Below are 22,425 nucleotides of genomic sequence, written 5' to 3' on the forward strand. Positions count from 1 at the left end.
CACCTCCTTCACCTCCTCCATCTCCTCATCTCCTCCATCTCCTCCACCTCCTCCACCTCCTCCATCTCCTCCATCTCCTCCATCTCCTCCACCTCCTGCCACCTCCTCCACCTCCTCCACCATCTCCTCCACCTCCTCCATCTCCTCCACCATCTCATCCACCTCCTCCATCTCCTCCACCTCCATCTCCTGCCACCTACTCCACCTCCTCCACCTCCTCCATCTCCTCCACCTCCTCCACCTCCTGTCACCTCCTCCACCATCTCCTCCATCTCCTCCATCTCCTCCATCTCCTCCACCATCTCCTCCATCTCCTCCACCTCCTCTACCTCCTCCATCTCCTCCACCTCCTACACCTCCTCCATCTCCTCTACCTCCTCCACCTCCTCTACCTCCTCCATCTCCTCTACCTCCTCCATCTCCTCCATCTCCTACTCCTCCTCCATCTCCTCCATCTCCTCCACCTCCTCCATCTCCTCCATCTCCTCCACCTCCTCCAGCTCTGCCCTAAGCGCTGCAGCTTGTTGTGACTGTCAGGTACACTCAGTCTAGTTGGGAACTGGTCCAGTGTTCTGGTGTTGGGTTGTATTACCTCCATCTCCTCCACCTCCTCCATCTCCTCCACCTCCTCCACCTCCTCCATCTCCTCCATCTCCTCCACCTCCTCCATCTCCTCCATCTCCTCCACCTCCTCCACCTCCTCCATCTCCTCTACCTCCTCTATCTCCTCCACCTCCTCCATCTCCTCCACCTCCTCCCTCCTCCATCTCCTCCATCTCCTCCACCTCCTCCATCTCCTCCATCTCCTCCACCTCCTCCACCTCCTCCATCTCCTCTACCTCCTCTATCTCCTCCACCTCCTCCATCTCCTCCACCTCCTCCATCTCCTACACCTCCTCCACCTCCTCCATCTCCTCCATCTCCTCCACCTCCTCCACCTCTGCCACCTCCTCCACCTCTGCCACCTCCTCCATCTCCGCCACCTCCTCCACCTTCATGACCTCCTCCATCTCCTCCAACTCCTCCCCCTTTGTCACCTCCTCCACCTCCTTCACCTCCTCCATCTCCTCATCTCCTCCATCTCCTCATCTCCTCCACCTCCTTCACCTCCTCCATCTCCTCATCTCCTCCATCTCCTCCACCTCCTCCATCTCCTCCATCTCCTCCATCTCCTCCACCTCCTGCCACCTCCTCCACCTCCTCCACCATCTCCTCCACCTCCTCCATCTCCTCCACCATCTCATCCACCTCCTCCATCTCCTCCACCTCCATCTCCTGCCACCTACTCCACCTCCTCCACCTCCTCCATCTCCTCCACCTCCTCCACCTCCTGTCACCTCCTCCACCATCTCCTCCATCTCCTCCATCTCCTCCACCATCTCCTCCATCTCCTCCACCTCCTCTACCTCCTCCATCTCCTCCATCTCCTCCACCTCCTACACCTCCTCCATCTCCTCTACCTCCTCCACCTCCTCTACCTCCTCCATCTCCTCTACCTCCTCCATCTCCTCCATCTCCTACTCCTCCTCCATCTCCTCCATCTCCTCCACCTCCTCCATCTCCTCCATCTCCTCCACCTCCTCCAGCTCTGCCCTAAGCGCTGCAGCTTGTTGTGACTGTCAGGTACACTCAGTCTAGTTGGGAACTGGTCCAGTGTTCTGGTGTTGGGTTGTATTACCTCCATCTCCTCCACCTCCTCCATCTCCTCCACCTCCTCCACCTCCTCCATCTCCTCCACCTCCTCCATCTCCTCCATCTCCTCCACCTCCTCCACCTCCTCCATCTCCTCTACCTCCTCTATCTCCTCCACCTCCTCCATCTCCTCCACCTCCTCTACCTCCTCCATCTCCTCCATCTCCTCCACCTCCTCCATCTCCTCCATCTCCTCCACCTCCTCCATCTCCTCTACCTCCTCTATCTCCTCCACCTCCTCCATCTCCTCCACCTCCTCCATCTCCTACACCTCCTCCATCTCCTCCATCTCCTACACCTCCTCCACCTCCTCCATCTCCTCCATCTCCTCCACCTCCTCTACCTCCTCCATCTCCTCCACCTCCTCCACCTCCTCTACCTCCTCCATCTCCTCTACCTCCTCCACCTCCTCCATCTCCTCCATCTCCTCTACCTCCATCTCCTCTACCTCCTCCATCTCCTCTACCTCCTCCATCTCCTCCACCTCCTCCATCTCCTCCACCTCCTCTACCTCCTCCATCTCCTCCATCTCCTCCACCTCCTCCATCTCCTCCACCTCCTCTACCTCCTCCACCTCCTCCATCTCCTCCATCTCCTCCATCTCCTCCATCTCCTCCACCTCCTCCATCTCCTCCATCTCCTCCATCTCCTACTCCTCCTCCACCTCCTCCATCTCCTCCACCTCCTCTACCTCCTCCATCTCCTCCACCTCCTCCAGCTCTGCCCTAAGCGCTGCAGCTTGTTGTGACTGTCAGGTACACTCAGTCTAGTTGGGAACTGGTCCAGTGTTCTGGTGTTGGGTTGTATTACCTCCATCTCCTCCACCTCCTCCATCTCCTCCACCTCCTCTACCTCCTCCATCTCCTCCACCTCCTCTACCTCCTCCATCTCCTCCACCTCCTCCAGCTCTGCCCTAAGCGCTGCAGCTTGTTGTGACTGTCAGGTACACTCAGTCTAGTTGGGAACTGGTCCAGTGTTCTGGTGTTGGGTTGTATTACCTCCATCTCCTCCACCTCCTCTACCTCCTCTACCTCCTCCATCTCCTCCACCTCCTCCATCTCCTCCATCTCCTCCACCTCCTCCAGCTCTGCCCTAAGCGCTGCAGCTTGTTGTGACTGTCAGGTACACTCAGTCTAGTTGGGAACTGGTCCAGTGTTCTGGTGTTGGGTTGTATTACCTCCATCTCCATGGATACATCATGTAAAGCTCATATTAGTAATCTGTGGTGTGATTACTAAGGTTGTGGGCTTGACAACCATGTATGTTTCGGTTGTCAAGGTAACGTTAACCACCTCATCTCTTAGATGTATCCCTTTTCTCACAGTGGTAACCAGTTATCTGTTAAAAATGTTAGTTTTCCTCTGGTCTGCCCTTCAACCCCCTGGCGGTGTCTGTCTCTGGGCCTTGTCACCAACTGCTCTCTCTCGCTCTCCACCTCGGTCTCTCTCGCTCTCCACCTCGGTCTCTCTCGCTCTCCACCTCGGTCTCTCTCGCTCGACCACCTCGGTCTCTCTCGCTCGACCACCTCGGTCTCTCTCGCTCTCCACCTCGGTCTCTCTCGCTCTCCACCTCGGTCTCTCTCGCTCTCCACCTCGGTCTCTCTCGCTCTCCACCTCGGTCTCTCTCGCTCTCCACCTCGGTCTCTCTCGCTCTCCACCTCGGTCTCTCTCGCTCTCCACCTCGGTCTCTCTCGCTCTCCACCTCGGTCTCTCTCGCTCTCCACCTCGGTCTCTCTCGCTCTCCACCTCGGTCTCTCTCGCTCTCCACCTCGGTCTCTCTCGCTCTCCACCTCGGTCTCTCTCGACTCCTCCGCCGTCCGGCCGCACAGGACAGGATGAAATACAAGTCTTATTACAAGGCTGCAGCTAATAATGCTTTATCAATTCGCAGGCGGTTCAAGGCTATTATAATCATCCAGGACTCTCCTTCCCTCTCCTCCCTCCCCCTCCTCCCTCTCCTCTCCTCTCCTCTCCTCTCCTCTCCTCTCCTCTCCTCTCCTCTCCTCTCCCTCTCCTCTCCTCTCCTCTCCTCTCCTCTCCTCTCCTATTCTCCCCTCCCCTCCCCCCTCCACTCTCCTCTCCTATTCTCCCCTCCCTCCCGTCCCCTCCCCTCCCCCTCCCCTCCCCCTCCCGTCCCCTCCCCTCCACTCTCCTCTCCTATTCTCCCCCCTCCCCTCCCCTCCCCTCCACTCTCCTCTCCTATTCTCCCGTCCCCTCCCCTCCCCCTCCACTCTCCTCTCATATTCTCCCCTCCCCTCTCCTCCCCTCCACTCTCCTCTCCTATTCTCCCGTCCCCTCTCCTCCACTCCCCTCCCCTCCACTCTCCTCTCATATTCTTCTCCCCCTTCTTCCCTCCTCTCCTATTCTCCCGTCCCCTCCCCCTCCCCTCCACTCTCCTCTCCTATTCTCCCCTCCCCTCTCCTCTCCTCCCCTACCCTCCCCTCCACTCTCCTCTTCTATTCTCCCTTCCCTTCCCCTCCCCTCCACTCTCCTCTCCTATTCTCCCCTCCCTCTCCTCTCCTCCCCTCCACTCTCCTCTCCTATTCTACCCTCCCCTCCACTCTTCTCCCCTCCCCTCTCCTCTCCTCCCTCCCCCTCCCCTCCCCTCCCCTCCATTCTCCTCTCCTATTCTACCCTCCCGTCCCCTCTCCTCCCCTCCACTCTTCTCCCCTCCCCTCTCCTCTCCTATTCTCCCCTCCCCTCTCCTCTCCTCTCCTCCCCCTCCCCTCCACTCTCCTCTCCTATTCTCACGTCCCCTCCCCTCCCCTCCCATCCCCCTCCCTCCCCCTCCACTCTCCTCTCCTATTCTCCCGTCCCCTCTCCCTCCCCTCCCCCTCCCCTCCCCTCCACTCTCCTCTCCTATTCTCCCTCCCCTCTCCTCTCCTCCCCTCCACTCTCCTCTCCTATTCTCCCCTCCCATCCCCTCCCCTCCCCTCCCATCCCCCTCCCCTCCCCTCCACTCTCCTCTCCTATTCTCCCCTCCCCTCTCCTCTCCTCCCCTCCACTCTCCTCTCCTATTCTCCCCTCCCATCCCCTCCCCTCCACTCTCCTCTCCTCTCATATTCTCCCCTCCCGTCCCCTCTCCTCCCCTCCCCCCCCCCCTCCACTCTCCTCTCCTATTCTCCCCTCCCGTCCCCTCTCCTCCACTCTCCTCTCCTATTCTCCTATTCTCCCCTCCCGTCCCCTCTCCTCCCCTCCCCCCCTCCCCTCCACTCTCCTCTCCTATTCTCCCCTCCCGTCCCCTCTCCTCCACTCTCCTCTCCTATTCTCCCCTCCCCTCTCCTCCCCTCTCCTGCTTCTCCTATTCCCTGCTGTTCATTACAGCTCAGGGTTCTCAGGAATTTGAAGATAGCAGCGTATCAGCTTCGGCTTAAATTGTGTGCTGGACTGTTCTCCGATAGGCTGATAGCCCATTAAAGATCATGTATAATTACTGCTCTGTTCAGCCACCCCATCCATTAGGAACTGAGGACTGTTAAATGTACTCCTAAATGTCCCTGTATTTTAGTAAGTAAAAATAGAAGACAGTTCAGTTTGCACAATTGTTCAACAACAAAATATCTAATTCATCCACGTTACAATTTCAGACAGAAATTGTAACGTGGATGAATTTCAGACAGAAATCCAGACACATACTGAAATCTCGACACAGGACAGAATCCAGGCAGGACAGAATCCAGACAGGACAGAATCCAGACAGGACAGAATCCAGACAGGACAGAATCCAGACAGGACAGAATCCAGACAGGACAGAATCCAGACACAGGACAGAATCCAGACAGGACAGAGTCCAGACAGGACAGAATCCAGACAGGACAGAATCCAGACAGGACAGAGTCCAGACAGGACATAGTCCAGACAGGACAGAGTCCAGACAGGACAGAATCCAGACAGGACAGAGTCCAGACAGGACAGAATCCAGACAGGACAGAATCCAGACAGGACAGAATCCAGACAGGACAGAATCCAGACACAGGACAGAATCCAGACAGGACAGAATCCAGACAGGACAGAATCCAGACAGGACAGAATCCAGACAGGACAGAGTCCAGACAGGACAGAATCCAGACACAGGACAGAATCCAGACACAGGACAGAATCCAGACACAGGACAGAGTCCAGACAGGACAGAGTCCAGACAGGACAGAATCCAGACAGGACAGAATCCAGACAGGACAGAATCCAGACAGGACAGAATCCAGACAGGACAGAGTCCAGACAGGACAGAATCCAGACAGGACAGAGTCCAGACAGGACAGAATCCAGACAGGACAGAGTCCAGACAGGACAGAATCCAGACAGGACAGAATCCAGACAGGACAGAGTCCAGACAGGACAGAATCCAGACAGGACAGAGTCCAGACAGGACAGAATCCAGACAGGACAGAATCCAGACAGGACAGAATCCAGACAGGACAGAGTCCAGACAGGACAGAATCCAGACAGGACAGAGTCCAGACAGGACAGAATCCAGACAGGACAGAATCCAGACAGGACAGAGTCCAGACAGGACAGAATCCAAACAGGACAGAGTCCAGGCAGGACAGAATCCAGACAGGACAGGTCTATGTTTGATCCCTCCTCTATTACTATAATTAATCCTGCTGTATGTATTAAATAAATAAGATCTGCTTTCTCTAAACCCAGCTTCTCTTTCCCTCAGATATAAAAAAAAACATGAATTACAAAATCGCATTAAAAACCACTCGGTCAATCAGGAAATACATATTTTATAAAGATGAAAACCTATAGTGGTTGATTCACTAATGGTACCCTATTCCCTATGAAGTGCACTACTTTTGCCAGGAGCCCTATCTATAATAGGGTTATATTTGGGACTTTGGCCAGTGACACCATAATAACGCAAGATTATTTAGATGTTTCAGGAAGTAATAGCTAGATGGTTTAAGAGATATTTGAGCAGCATAACGTACGGTGATGGAGGCCAGACAGAGGGATCACCGTGACAATAAAGCCGGCAGGTTGTAAGAGGAAGGAAGGTCATATTCTCTCAAGTGGTGTCCCAAACGGTAAACTCCTTTTGACCAGGGCCCGTTGCTCCCCCCATAGACACTAGGTAAGGTATAGGGTGTTGTTTTTGGGATGCATAATTCTAGAGGACAGGACACGTTAGGAGTGGTACGGTATTAAATAGGGTATTATAATATATCATACGACGAGACCACCATATAAAAACTCAGGCAGGAGGCACAGTGCATTCAGAAAGCATTCAGAAAGCATTCAGACCCCTGGACTTTTTCCATATTTTGTTACATTACAGCCTTATTCTAAAATATATTAAATCTGGGTGTTTTCGCTCATCAATCTACACACAATACCCCATAATGACAACGCAAAAACAGGTTTATAGGCATTTTTGCAAATGTATTAAAACAAAATATATATATATATTACATTTACATAAGTATTCAGACCCTTTACTCAGTACTTTGTTGGTTGTGATGCTACAAGCTTGGCACACCTGTATTTGGGGAGTTTCTCCCATTCTTTTCTGCAGATCCTTTCAAGCTCTGTCAGGTTGGATGGGCAGAGTCGCTGAACAGCTATTTTCAGGTCTCTCCAGAGATGTTCGATCGGGTTCAAGTCCGGGCTCTGGCAGGGCCACTCAAGGACATTCGTAGACTTGTTCCGAAAGCCACTCGTTTGTTGTTTTGGCTGTTTGCTTGGGGTTGTTGTCCTGTTGGAAGGTGACTCTTCGCCCCTGTCTGAATTCTTGAGCACTCTGGTGCAGGATTTCATCAAGGATCTCACTGTACTTTGCTCCGTTCATCTTTTCCTCGATCCTGACTAGTCTCCCAGACACTACCACTAAAAAACATCCCCAGAGCATGATGCTGCCAACACCAACACCAAACTCCAAGCAGGCTGTCATGTGCCTTTTACTGAGGAGTGACTTCTGTCTAGCCACTCTACCATAAAAGCCTGATTGGTGGAGTGCTGGTTTTCCTTCTGGAAGGTTCTCCCATCTCCACAGAGGAACTCTGGAGCTCTGTCAGAGTGACCATCGGGTTCTTGGTCACCTCCCTGACCAATGCCCTTCTCCTCCGATTGCTCAGCTTGGCCAGGCGCCCAGCTCTAGGAAGAGACTTGACTTTACTTCTTTCCGAGTTGCGCAGCGGTTTAAGGAACTGCATCTTAGTGCTAGACACGTCACTACAGACCCTTGTTCGATTCCAGGCTGTAACACAACCGGCCGTGATTGTGAGTCCCATAGTGCGGCGCCTCGTCCAGGTTTGGGTTTGGCCGGGGTAGGCCGTCATTGTAAATACTTTTTTTTTTCTTAACTGACTTGCCTAGTTAAATAAAAACAAAAGAATGGTGGCCATGGTGTTTTTGGGGACATTCAACGCTGCAGACATTTTTTGATACCTTCCCCAGATCTGTGCCTCGACACAATCCCCATAACGACATCACAATCCCCATAATGACATCACAATACCCCATAATGACATCACAATACCCCATAATGACATCACAATACCCCATCACAATCCTGTCTTGGAGCTCTACAGACAATTCCTTCGACCTTATGGCTTGGTTATTGCTCTGACATTCACTGTCAACTGTGGAACCTTATATAGACAGGTGTGTGCCTTTCCAAATCATGTCCAATCAATTGAATTTACCACAGGTGGACTCCAATCGAGTTGTAGAAACATCTCAAGGATGATCAATGGAAACAGGATGCACCCGAGCTCAATTTCGAGTCTCATAACAAAGGATCTGAATTCTTATGTAAATAAGGTCTTTCAGTTTTTTATTTTTAATAAATTAGAAAACACTTCTAAAAACCTGTTTGTGCTTTGTCATTATGTAGATTGATGAGGATATATAAGGCTGTAATGTAACACAATGTGGATAGAGTCAATGGGTCTGAATACTTTCCGAATTCACTGCTCAAAAAAATAAAGGGAACACTTAAACAACACAATGTAACTCCAAGTCAATCACACTTCTGTGAAATCAAACTGTCCACTTAGGAAGCAACACTGATTGACAATACATTTCACATGCTGTTGTGCAAATGGAATAGACAACAGGTGGAAATTATAGGCAATTAGCAAGACACCCCCGATAAAGGAGTGGTTCTGCAGGTGGGGACCACAGACCACTTCTCAGTTCCTATGCTTCCTGGCTGATGTTTTGGTCACTTTTGAATGCTGGCGGTGCTTTCACTCTGGTGGTAGCATGAGACGGAGTCTACAACCCACACAAGTGGCTCAGGTAGTGCAGCTCATCCAGGATGGCACATCAATGCGAGCTGTGGCAAGAAGGTTTGCTGTGTCTGTCAGCATAGTGTCCAGAGCATGGAGGCGCTACCAGGAGACAGGCCAGTACATCAGGAGACGTGGAGGAGGCCGTAGGAGGGCAACAACCCAGCAGCAGGACCGCTACCTCCGCCTTTGTGCAAGGAGGATCACGAGGAGCATTACCAGAGCCCTGCAAAATGACCTCCAGCAGGCCACAAATGTGCATGTGTCTGCTCAAACGGTCAGAAACAGACTCCATGAGGGTGGTATGAGGGCCCGATGTTCACAGGTGGGGGTTGTGCTTACAGCCCAACACCGTGCAGGACGTTTGGCATTTGCCAGAGAACACCAAGATTGGCAAATTCGCCACTGGCGTCCTGTGCTCTTCACAGATGAAAGCAGGTTCACCCTGAGCACATGTGACAGACGTGACAGTCTGGAGACGCCGTGGAGAACGTTCTGCTGCCTGCAACATCCTCCAGCATGATCGGTTTGACAGTGGGTCAGTCATGGTGTGGGGTGGCATTTCTTTGGGGGGCCGCACAGCCCTCCATGTGCTCGCCAGAGGTAGCCTGACTGCCATTAGGTACCGAGATGAGATCATCAGACCCCTTGTGAGACCATATGCTGGTGCGGTTGGCCCTGGATTCCTTCTTATGCAAGACAATTCTAGACCTCATGTGGCTGGAGTGTGTCAGCAGTTCCTGCAAGAGGAAGGCATTGATGCTATGGACTGGCCCGCCCGTTCCCCAGACCTGAATCCAATTGAGCACATCTGGGACATCATGTCTCGCTCCATCCACCAACACCACGTTGCACCACAGACTGTCCAGGAGTTGGCGGAAGCTTTAGTCCAGGTCTGGGACGAGATCCCTCGGGAGACCATCCGTCACCTCATCAGGAGCATGCCCAGGCGTTGTAGGGAGGTCATACAGGCACGTGGAGGCCACACACACTACTGAGCCTCATTTTGACTTGTTTTAAGGACATTACATCAAAGTTGGATCAGCCTGTAGTGTGGTTTTCCACTTTAATTTTGAGTGGAATTCCAAATCCAGACCTCCATGGGTTGATAAATTTGATTTCCATTGATAATTTGTGTGATTTTGTTGTCAGCACATTTAACTATGTAAAGAAAAAGGTATTTAATAAGAATATTTCATTCATTCAGATCTAGGATGTGTTATTTTAGTGTTCCCTTTATTTTTTGAGCAGTGTATATAACTCAGGCAGGAGGTTTATGAGTCTTGTAACTATATAACTCAGACGGGAGGTTTATGAGTCTTGTAACTATATAACTCAGGCAGGTTTATGAGTCTTGTAACTATATAACTCAGACAGGTTTATGAGTCTTGTAACTATATAACTCAGGCAGGTTTATGAGTCTTGTAACTATATAACTCAGACAGGTTTATGAGTCTTGTAACTATATAACTCAGACAGGAGGTTTATGAGTCTTGTAACTATATAACTCAGACAGGAGGTTTATGAGTCTTGTAACTACCATTCACTCATGGCGAGTGAGTCTGTATTTCTTCGTCACTGATTATTCAGTGTTTTCGTCAGTGCTGTTTATCTCCAGGTCATGGCATCTACCTGTTGTACGAGCCAGACTACTGTGCTGTATACAGTGCCTTGCGAAAGTATTCGGCCCCCTTGAACTTTGCGACCTTTTGCCACATTTCAGGCTTCAAACATAAAGATATAAAACTGTATTTTTTTGTGAAGAATCAACAACAAGTGGGACACAATCATGAAGTGGAACGACATTTATTGGATATTTCAAACTTTTATAACAAATCAAAAACTGAAAAATTGGGCGTGCAAAATTATTCATCCCCCTTACGTTAATACTTTATAGCGCCACCTTTTGCTGTGATTACAGCTGTAAGTCGCTTGGGGTATGTCTCTATCAGTTTTGCACATCGAGAGACTGACATTTTTTCCCCATTCCTCCTTGCAAAACAGCTCGAGCTCAGTGAGGTTGGATGGAGAGCATTTGTGAACAGCAGTTTTCAGTTCTTTCCACAGATTCTCGATTGGATTCAAGGTCTGGACTTTGACTTGGCCATTCTAACACCTGGATATGTTTATTTTCAAACCATTCCATTGTAGTTCAATATATATATGCCATTGAGCAGACGCTTTTATCCAAAGCGACTTACAGTCATGTGTGCATACATTCTACGTATGGGTGGTCCCGGGAATCGAACCCACTACCCTGGCGTTACAAGCGCCATGCTCTACCAACTGAGCTACAGAAGTTCAAGGGGGGGCCGAATACTTTCGCAAGGCACTGTATATCCAGTTCACCATCTATCTCTTTTACGTCTAGATAGACGACAGTAGAGTGTCTTGTGAAAAGGCATCATATCTCCTGATTATTTCCATGCAGTGTTTTCATCATATCGGTCCAGCTGTATGCAATCATTTCAATCAGCAGCGGCAGAAGAACATCACAACGATAATCATTCATTTCCATGAAGATGCCAATCATTCGTGTGCGTTGAGACAGGATGACAGGAATGAGGAACGCGTGTATTTTCCCACTTGAGAGACCCGGCGTTGTCACGGCGTTGCCACGGGTGACGGAGACGGCAGCTTTCGGGACCACATTTAACCGTCAACCCCATCAAGACGAAACACAAACACAATCAAATAAAACCCATCCTGTTTCTGTCTGTACAAGAAATCGTCTACTCACACTGCCAATCTCCTGTCTCAACAAAATGAATCTGAGAGAGAGAGAGAGAGAGAGAGAGAGAGAGAGAGAGAGAGAGAGAGAGAGAGAGAGAGAGAGAGAGAGAGAGAGACTTTTGACTTTTGGTCTTGCTTTATTGAAACATTCTTAATTCATTTAAAACTCACCCCCCCACTCCTAAAATAAATAAAAAATAAATAAAAATACACAAAAACCATCTCCTACAACCGTATATCCAAAACATCTTCCCCAGCAATACAGACAGCCCCCCCAACACACCATATCTCCTCAAACATCTCCACACATTTGATCATTTTATAGAACTCAAACTCAACCCTAAGGCGCGCAGAGACCATCCCATGAAACAGTAGTAAAGGGTCTGTTATCCCCCCACCTTTGACCCTGTTCCTCCTTGTTAGCCAAATAGCTAACTTTGCCTGAGCAAACAGAAAATTCAACAAAACACATTTTTCTTTCTCCTTACTCGAATACCTGTATCCCATTATAAACATCCCAACAGCAAAAACCACCCCCAACCTGTCACACAGACATTCCAACAGAGACATTAATGGCATTAACCTGGTGCACACAGAAAACACATGAATTACAGTTTCTTTCATTTGACAGAAAGGACACCCCTGCCCAATTCCCGGATCAACCCGTGCCAACCAGCTGTTAGTGGCCAGGGCTCCATGAAGAACCCTCCACTGGAGGTCCCCTGACCTCTTTGGTACTGGGGTTTGTAGAGCGCCCTCCATCTAAAACCCACCATACTCTCCGCCCCCACATACCCCCTGCCACTGATGTGCCTTCACTCCTGTTAGGCTTCTAATGCTCCTCACCTTAACGCAGAGGTTGTAGAGGGCTTTACCTCCCACCCCTCAAACTCCCCCAGGCTCGGAGTGTTAAAATCTAACAAGTCCTCCAGACCCCCTTGCCAGTCTCCAGTCTCTGCCGTCACCTGCAGTGGCGGGAACATTGGTGGCCCCTCTCCCTTTGGCCTCTCAAACACCCCCTTACCGGCTCAGACAGTGCCTCCTGGACCTCCTCCAGGAATCTCTCCAGCAGCCTAAGAGACGTTATTCCTGTTTGTTGCGCCAAGACCTCCGGGGTTTTCCACCCCTCCTCTCCCAGCAGTCTCAGGTCACCCAGCCTTTGTAAACCCCCTGCCATCAGTTGCCTCTGCAGGGTGGCCGACTGAACCGATCTCAAAGGGATGGCTGGGTTGTGGAAGATGGGCTCCTCCCACACCCACTGCCCAGGCTCCACACCCCTTCTCGTGTGGGCCTTAGCAGCTGCCAGGCCCTCAGCACCGCAGAGTAAAACTCTGAGAGACCTGCTGTACTCAGCCTCTCCAGCTTCATGAGGAACAGCTGCCGGTCCAACCCTAATCCGCCAGCTCTCCTCAGCAGCGCGCATGCTGGTTCCCTCCAGCCAACATCAGTGTGGTACAGCAGTCTCTGCACCGCCTTTAGTCTGAAAGCAGCCATCCTGCTCTCCAGTTCCACCAGGCCCTGTCCTCCTTCGTGGACGGTCATGTACAAAACTGCTGCCTTCAGCCAGTGATGTCCCGACCAAAAAAAGTCCACCAGCTTGCGTTGCAGGTCTGCAAGCAGACCGGCGGGGGGGTTGAGGACAGCCAGTTTATGCCACAAGGAAGATGCCACCAGGTTGTTGATTATCAGCACCCTCCTCTATATGACACTTGGGACAGGAGCCACCTCCACCTGGCCAGTCTTGACACCACTGCCTGTGTCAGCCCCTCCCAGTTCTTGCTGACCCACCTCTCCGAGCCCAGGTACACCCCCAACACTTTAAGCCCTTCACAACCCCACTGCAAACCCCTGGAAGCAGAGGAGGAGCCCTATCCCCCATGCCCCACATAACAGAGCTTTGCTCTTTCCCCAGTTTACCTTAGCTGATGAAGCTCCCTCATACACCTTCAGACTGGTCTCTAGTTCCTGCATATCTTGCCCATCCCTGACCATCACAGAAACATCATCTGCATATGCTGAGACTGCAATTCCTGTCACCACATCCATGCCTGTCCAGCACACTCCCCGCAGTCTCCTGCGTAGCAGTCCTAAAAAAGGCTCAATGGCTAGTGTGTACAGCTGCCCAGATAGAGGGCATCCTTGTCTAATGCCCCGTCTCACCCAGACTGGCCTACTGAGCCCCCTCCCACCTTAACCATACATGACGCCCCAGCATACAACAGCTTCACACAGGTCACAAAACTTTTCCCAAACCCAAACACAGACATCACATTAAACAGATACTCATGATCCACTCTATCAAAAGCCTTCTCTTGATCTAAAGAGACCAGTCCAAAGTTCACATTAGAACCTCTCGACAAGTCCAACATGTCCCTAATCAAGAACAAGTTGTCCGTGATTGAGCGTCCCGGTACACAATATGTCTGGTCCTTGTGTATTATAGAGTCCAGATGGGACTTCAGTCTGTTAGAGAGGACCTTGGCAAAAATCTTGTAGTCCGCACAGAGTAACGCCACAGGCCTCCAGTTCTTAAGTTCACACAAGTCCCCTTTTTTGGGCAGGAGAGTCAGAGCCGCCCGACGGCAGCTCATCGGCAACTCTCCTACCCCTATGCATTCTCGCAACACGCAAAGAAATCCTGTCCAATTGTTCCCCAGAATTTTTGTAAAATTCCACTGGAAGTCCATCAACCCCGGGTGCACGACCGGGGGACATCTGGGTTACTGCCTCTGCCAGTTCATGTGACAACAGAGGAATGTCCATTTCATCCCTCTGTGCCCGAGAGAGCTTAGGGAGTCCTGCGAACAAGACCTGAGCACACATAGGATCACACATTTCTGCCCTATACAATTCAGTATAAAACTCCACAGTCCGCTCCCGCATCTCCCCCACCACAGAGGTCACCCGCCCATCAGACAGCCGTAGACAATGCATACCCTTGGCTTCACTGCTCTGTCTTTCCAAACCAAAGAAGAAGGAGCTGGGAGCATCCATCTCCTTGAGCATGGAGAACCTAGCTCTTACAAGTGCTCCCTTTGCTTTAACCTGGAAAAAACTGCCCAGGTCCCTACGTACGGCTAAGTTAGCCTGGAGGCCTACATTGCCTTGCCCCACCATCTCTACCTCCATCTCACTAATACACCGCTCTAGTTCCCCCAACACTCTCCTTGCCTCTGAGGATGAGAGAGCTGTGTACTGTTGACAGAAAAGCCGAATTTGCACTTTCCCCACATCCCACCACTGACTCAGAGACTCATACTCCTCTCTTCGCTGCCCCCATCTTTCCCAAAAAGTCTGGAAACCTGAGCAAAAAGTGGCATCTTGTAAGAGCTTTACATTGAACTTCCAATAAGATGCCTGCCGGGGCCCTGGTGAAATAGACAGCCGAGCCATGGTTATGTGGTGATCCGAAAACCCCACTGGGAGAATGGTAGCACTCAGAAGCCTATTGCTCTGATTCCTGGACATGTAAAAACGATCAAGTCGAGCTGCACTCACCCTAGCCCCAAAAACCTTCACCCACGTATACTGTCTTGTGTTTGGATGTTTAGTTCTCCAAACATCCACTAGGTCAAACTGATTAAAGATGTCCCTTAACACTCCCACTGACACTGAATGAGGCTCTTCCCCATTTCTGTCTTTTGTAAAATCCATTGTACAGTTCCAGTCACCTCCGATCACCAGCGTCTCCTCAGGCGCTACTTGTGAGAGTTCCTGTCTAAGACTCCCAAATAGAACCCCTCTTTCTCTCCCTGTGTTAGGCGCATACACATTTATAAAGACAAAACACATGTTGTTAATTTCTGCTTTAACAACAAGCAACCTACCCCTACACACCTCCTTTGAGGAGCAAATTTTTACAGCCAGACCCGGTGCAAAAAGGACTGCCACCCCTGCACTAAGATTTGTCCCATGGCTCAACACACTTGCCCCTTTCCACCAGAGCCCCCAATCAACTTCATTCACCACATCACTATGCGTCTCCTGCAGAAACAACACCTGTACTTGTTTATGTTTTACATATTCACTCAACACACTCCTCTTTCCCGCATCTCTGGCGCCATTTATATTGAGCGAGCCTACCCGAAGAGTCTCCATAAGAAGTGGGAGAAAAGCCAGCAGAGAAATAGACCAATAGCAAAGCTCAAAAAGCCCCAGTGTCAGTAAGAAATTAAACATTTAAACAGTGTCTGAAGGTAAACCTTTACGCACTGTTGTGACCCACTTCCTCAACCTAAACCGTTTCTTGGGTGAGAGGACACCATGCCCCTCATTTCTCATAGCATGTTGTACTGATCTTACAAACTTTCTAGGATCAGGAAAAAAAGCCTCAAGATTAACTTTTTCCCCTTAGTCTCATTCAGGAACCTTGTCAGTTCTCTCAACGTGTACTTAGACCCCTCTGGTTGACTGGCTGTCAGCTCCGGGCCAATTGAAGAGGAGTCTGAAAAAATACCTCCTCATCCTCTTCCTCAGACTCACTTTCCTCCTCTTCTCTATCTCCCACCCTGACCACCTGCCCTTTCTCTCTGGTTAGGGCCTCACCCACAGCAACAGGCAACATTTCCATGGTGCCTTTGTCCACACCCTTTTTCTTTTCCTCTTGACACCCTCCTCCTCCTCCCCTAATCTCTTACACTTCCCCACTATACTCTCCTCATCCACTAGAATAACCTGACTAGATGCAGTATCATCTGCACCACCCTCCATAGCATGACTAGGGCCAGCCTCAGCTACAACACCCTCCATAGCATGACTAGGGCCAGCCTCAGCTACAACACCCTCCATAGCATGACTAGGGCCAGCCTCAGCTATACCACCCTCCATAGCATGTCTAGGCCCAGCCTCAGCTACCCCACCATCTCTAGCCTGACTAGACCCAGCCTCAGCTACCCCACCATCTCTAGCCTGACTAGACCCAGCCTCATCTACACCACCATCTCTAGACTGACTAGGCCCAGCCTCTGCTGTCTGCATCTCCTTACCCCCTGCATTTTCACCTCGATTTCCCCCCCTTGCGCTCGTACCCTCCCCTTGTCTATGGCCTTTATGTGGGCACGCAAAGCTCTTGTGCCCCAAATCCCCACATTCAAAACACCGTAGACTATCTGTGCTGGCAAAACCTGCATAGAGCCCTTCCCCATGCCTCACTTTAAAATGCACATTTAGCTGTTGCTCATTATTGTTCAGAAACATAAACACTTGCCTCCTGAATGAAACAACGTGCTTAACGGCATCTGCCTGAAAACCTGCTGACAGTACACGGAAACCGCTAGCAAACTTACCAAAACGACTCAGCTCTTTCCTAATTTGATCATCCGTAATAAACGGAGGCAAATTTGCCACTACAACTCTTGTTGAAGGGGTAGAGAGAGGTGAAATTGACACCAACACATCCCTTACAAATATTCCGCTAGCAATTAGCCTACCGACCAAATTAGCTCTTTTCATGAACACAACCACCGCCTTGTTCATTCTAGAAGCAGAATGTATAAACTCAGCTCCTACCTGTTCACCGACCGCGAGCAGAACCTCCTCCACCTTAACTCCGTTCTCAGGAACACACCTGAAACCATGCTGAATCGACAGCGTCTCTTGCGCACTAGGCTGAGAAGCCATTGCGCACACTATACCTTGCAACCCCCGGAATGTTACTCTGTCCTCTTCCACCCTAACTTTGAAAAAAACTTTGGATACCGCTAAAAACAAATATTGCATTAACCCTCCACCATAGAAAATAACATGTAAAGAAAAGAATAGAATCAAGAAAGTTAGTTAGGATAGAGCTTTCCACACCAAACACTCAAACTCCAAAACACCCAGCATGCACCGAGAGAGAGAGAGAGAGAGAGAGAGAGAGAGAGAGAGAGAGAGAGAATTTAAATCTCTATTTTAACAAGGAAGACAGAGACCTAGTTATTTCAATGAGATCACCCGCTGAAATAAAATTGTGATTAAATGCATCAGCGATGCCATTTGTTTACGCAATGAGGCCGGAGTCTGGATTAATTTGTTGTGGCAGAGAGGAGGAATGAGAACCCTTCAGGGATCTGACAGTTTTCCAGCATTTTGTGTGAGGGTTCCCCATTACAATCCCGAAAGAACGATGACATAATAATCGAATCAAATCAAATTGTGTTTTTCACATGCGCCAAATACAACAGTTGTTGACCAGTGAAATGCTTCCTTCCTTAAAGCCCTTAAGCAACAATGCAGTTTTAAGAAAATACGTTAAAAAAAAGTAAGAGATAAGAATAACGAATAATTAAAGAGCAGCTGTAAATAACAATAGTGGGACAATATACAGGGTGTACCAGTACAGAGTCAATGTGGAGGCTATATACAGGGTGTACCAGTACAGAGTCAATGTGGAGGCTATATACAGGGGGTTGTTACAGAGTCAATGTGGAGGCTATATACAGGGTGTACCAGTACAGAGTCAATGTGGAGGCTATATACAGGGTGTACCAGTACAGAGTCAATGTGGAGACTATATACAGGGTGTTACGGTACAGAGTCAATGTGGAGGCTATATACAGGGTGTTACGGTACAGAGTCAATGTGGAGGCTATATACAGGGTGTTACGGTACAGAGTCAATGTGGAGGCTATATACAGGGGGTACCAGTACAGAGTCAATGTGAAGGCTATATACAGAGGGTACCGGTACAGAGTCAATGTGGAGGATATATACAGGGTATTACGGTACAGAGTCAATGTGGAGGCTATATACAGGGTATTACGGTACAGAGTCAATGTGGAGGCTATATACAGGGGGTACCAGTACAGAGTCAATGTGGAGGCTATATACAGGGGGTACCGGTACAGAGTCAATGTGGAGACTATATACAGGGTGTTACGGTACAGAGTCAATGTGGAGACTATATACAGGGTGTTACGGTACAGAGTCAATGTGGAGGCTATATACAGGGGGTACCGGTACAGAGTCAATGTGGAGGCTATATACAGGGTGTTATGGTACAGAGTCAATGTGGAGGCTATATACAGGAGGTACCGGTACAGAGTCAATGTGGAGGCTATATACAGGGGGTACCGGTACAGAGTCAATGTGGAGGCTATATACAGGGGGTACCGGTACAGAGTCAATGTGGAGGCTATATACAGGGGGTACCGGTACAGAGTCAATGTGGAGGCTATATACAGGGTGTTACGGTACAGAGTCAATGTGGCGGCTATATACAGGGTATTACGGTACAGAGTCAATGTGGAGGCTATATACAGGGGGTACCAGTACAGAGTCAATGTGGAGGCTATATACAGGGGGTACCGGTGCAGAGTCAATGTGGAGACTATATACAGGGTGTTACGGTACAGAGTCAATGTGGAGACTATATACAGGGTGTTACGGTACAGAGTCAATGTGGAGGCTATATACAGGGGGTACCGGTACAGAGTCAATGTGGAGGCTATATACAGGGGGTTATGGTACAGAGTTACAGTTCACCTTACAGTGAAATGCTGAATACAACAGGTGTAGTAGATCTTACAGTGAAATGCTGAATACAACAGGTGTAGTAGATCTTACAGTGAAATGCTGAATACAACAGGTGTAGTAGACCTTACAGTGAAATGCTGAATACAACAGGTGTAGTAGACCTTACAGTGAAATGCTGAATACAACAGGTGTAGTAGATCTTACAGTGAAATGCTGAATACAACAGGTGTAGTAGACCTTACAGTGAAATGCTGAATACAACAGGTGCAGTAGACCTTACAGTGAAATGCTGAATACAACAGGTGTAGTAGACCTTACAGTGAAATGCTGAATACAACAGGTATAGGTAGACCTTACAGTGAAATGCTGAATAAAACAGGTGTAGTTGACCTCACAGTGGAATGCTGAATACAACAGGTGTAGTTGACCTTACAGTGAAATGCTGAATACAACAGGTGTAGTTGACCTTACAGTGAAATGCTGAATACAACAGGTGTAGTAGACCTTACAGTGAAATGCTGAATACAACAGGTGTAGTAGACCTCACAGTGAAATGCTGAATACAACAGGTGTAGTAGACCTTACAGTGAAATGCTGAATACAACAGGTGTAGTAGACCTTACAGTGAAATGCTGAATACAACAGGTGTAGTAGACCTTACAGTGAAATGCCGAATACAACAGGTGTAGTAGACCTCACAGTGAAATGCTGAATACAACAGGTGTAGTAGACCTTACAGTGAAATGCTGAATACAACAGGTGTAGTAGACCTTACAGTGAAATGCTGAATACAACAGGTGTAGTTGACCTCACAGTGGAATGCTGAATACAACAGGTGTAGTTGACCTCACAGTGGAATGCTGAATACAACAGGTGTAGTAGACCTTACAGTGAAATGCTGAATACAACAGGTGTAGTTGACCTTACAGTGAAATGCTGAATACAACAGGTGTAGTAGACCTTACAGTGAAATGCTGAATACAACAGGTGTAGTAGACCTTACAGTGAAATGCTGAATACAACAGGTGTAGTAGACCTTACAGTGAAATGCTGAATACAACAGGTGTAGTAGACCTTACAGTGAAATGCTGAATACAACAGGTGTTGTTGACCTTACAGTGAAATGCTGAATACAACAGGTGTAGTTGACCTTACAGTGAAATGCTGAATACAACAGGTGTAGTTGACCTTACAGTGAAATGCTGAATACAACAGGTGTAGTAGACCTTACAGTGAAATGCTGAATACAACAGGTGTAGTAGACCTTACAGTGAAATGCTGAATACAACAGGTATAGGTGACCTTACAGTGAAATGCTGAATACAACAGGTGTAGTAGACCTTACAGTGAAATGCTGAATACAACAGGTATAGGTAGACCTTACAGTGAAATGCTGAATACAACAGGTGTAGTTGACCTCACAGTGGAATGCTGAATACAACAGGTATAGGTAGACCTTACAGTGAAATGCTGAATACAACAGGTGTAGTAGACCTCACAGTGAAATGCTGAATACAACAGGTGTAGTAGACCTTACAGTGAAATGCTGAATACAACAGGTGTAGTTGACCTTACAGTGAAATGCTGAATACAACAGGTATAGTAGACCTTACAGTGAAATGCTGAATACAACAGGTGTAGTAGACCTTACAGTGAAATGCTGAATACAACAGGTATAGGTAGACCTTACAGTGAAATGCTGAATACAACAGGTGTAGTTGACCTTACAGTGAAATGCTGAATACAACAGGTATAGGTAGACCTTACAGTGAATTGCTGAATACAACAGGTGTAGTTGACCTCACAGTGGAATGCTGCTGAATACAACAGGTATAGGTAGACCTTACAGTGAAATGCTGAATACAACAGGTGTAGTTGACCTCACAGTGAAATGCTGAATACAACAGGTGTAGTAGACCTCACAGTGAAATGCTGAATACAACAGGTGTAGTTGACCTCACAGTGAAATGCTGAATACAACAGGTGTAGTAGACCTCACAGTGGAATGCTGAATACAACAGGTGTAGTAGACCTCACAGTGGAATGCTTACTTACGAGCCCCTTAACCAACAATGCAGATTTAAAAATACGGATAAGAATAAGTAATTAAAGAGCAGCAGTAAAATAACAATAGCGAGACCATATACAGGGAGAGCTACGGAGAGCGTGATCACACAGCCGGCCGGAACAGCTGGTGCTCTCGTGCATGTTTCGGTGTTACTTGCCTCGAAGCGAGCATAGAAGTAATTTAGCTCATCTGGTAGGCTTGTGTTACTGGGCAGCTCGCGGCTGTGCTTCCTTGTAGTCTGTAATAGTTTGCAAGCTGAAGCACTGAATAACTGATGAATCCTGTTGAATATGGCCGGTGTCACAATAAACGTTGGCAAAGAAAAGTAATGAAATTGTTGCCAGCAGCACAGTTACAGTCACCAAAGCTCTGGATAACATGAAAACAGCCTAACCAGCTCTGCTACGATAAGTAAAATGGTCAGAGTGAGGTGTTCTCTCATTTGTGTCTGGAAGTAGCTAACAAGCTAGCCAACGTTAGCCAGTTAGCTTGGGTGCTTGACTTCCGTTTTGAGGTCAGAACGGATCAACCCTACTGCTCTACCAGAGTGTCCAGTGTCTCTGAACAGACAATCTGACAACTCTCTGGATTTACCAAACGTCCAAAGCTTGGAATTTACGAACACACCTAAAATCATAAAATGTCTAGCTAGTCATTTGTTATGCTAATAAGCTAGCAAGAGGTTGCATAGCAACATCATTAAATTCCGGTAGAAAGGAAGAACAGAGAGACAGAGAGAGACTCCGAGAGAGAGAGTGTGAGAGAGAGAGAGAGAGAGAGAGAGAGAGAGAGAGACATTGTACATTGTATATATATATATATATATATATAATATGACATTTGTAATGTCTTTACTGTTTTTAAACTTCTGTATGTGTAATGTTTACTGTTAATTTTTGTTGTTTTTCACTTTATATATTCACTTTGTATGTTGTCTACCTCACTTGCTTTGGCAATGTTGACACATGTTTCCCATGCCAATAAAGCCCCTTGAATTGAATTGAATTGAATTGACTCAAAGAGAGAGAGAGAGAGAGAGAGAGAGAGCCAGAGAGAGAGACTCCGAGAGAGAGAGAGACTCCGAGAGAGAGAGAGAGAGAGAGAGAGAGAGAGAGAGAGAGAGAGAGAGAGAGAGAGAGAGAGAGAGAGAGAGAGAGAGAGAATAGTAAATCGTCTAACTGGTGATGTGAATTGAGTAGCATGACGTTGTTGAAATTGCCTCTCTGAGATTCAGAGAGAGAGT

General features: G+C 48.7%; 1 protein-coding gene and 1 long non-coding RNA gene across 5 annotated transcripts in view; both read left to right on the forward strand.

Moving 5' to 3' along the window:
• LOC127913710 (netrin receptor UNC5A-like) overlaps positions 1-22,425 on the forward strand; it is a 435,702-nt gene that overhangs the window by 6,262 nt on the left and 407,015 nt on the right. The window lies entirely within an intron of this gene.
• On the forward strand, positions 19,545-21,066 carry LOC127913828 (uncharacterized). Of its 4 annotated transcripts, XR_008086875.1 has the most exons (4): positions 19,545-19,759; positions 19,988-20,182; positions 20,565-20,678; positions 20,951-21,028. It is a non-coding gene; the product is annotated as an uncharacterized LOC127913828 (long non-coding RNA). The 4 variants fall into 4 exon arrangements; XR_008086878.1 differs by lacking the exon at positions 20,565-20,678 and having other exon boundaries at positions 19,988-20,215; positions 21,022-21,066; XR_008086876.1 differs by lacking the exon at positions 20,951-21,028 and having other exon boundaries at positions 19,545-19,721; positions 20,565-20,713.

The sequence above is a fragment of the Oncorhynchus keta genome, chromosome 30 (assembly GCF_023373465.1).
Source record: "Oncorhynchus keta strain PuntledgeMale-10-30-2019 chromosome 30, Oket_V2, whole genome shotgun sequence".
Classification (NCBI taxonomy): domain Eukaryota; kingdom Metazoa; phylum Chordata; class Actinopteri; order Salmoniformes; family Salmonidae; genus Oncorhynchus; species Oncorhynchus keta.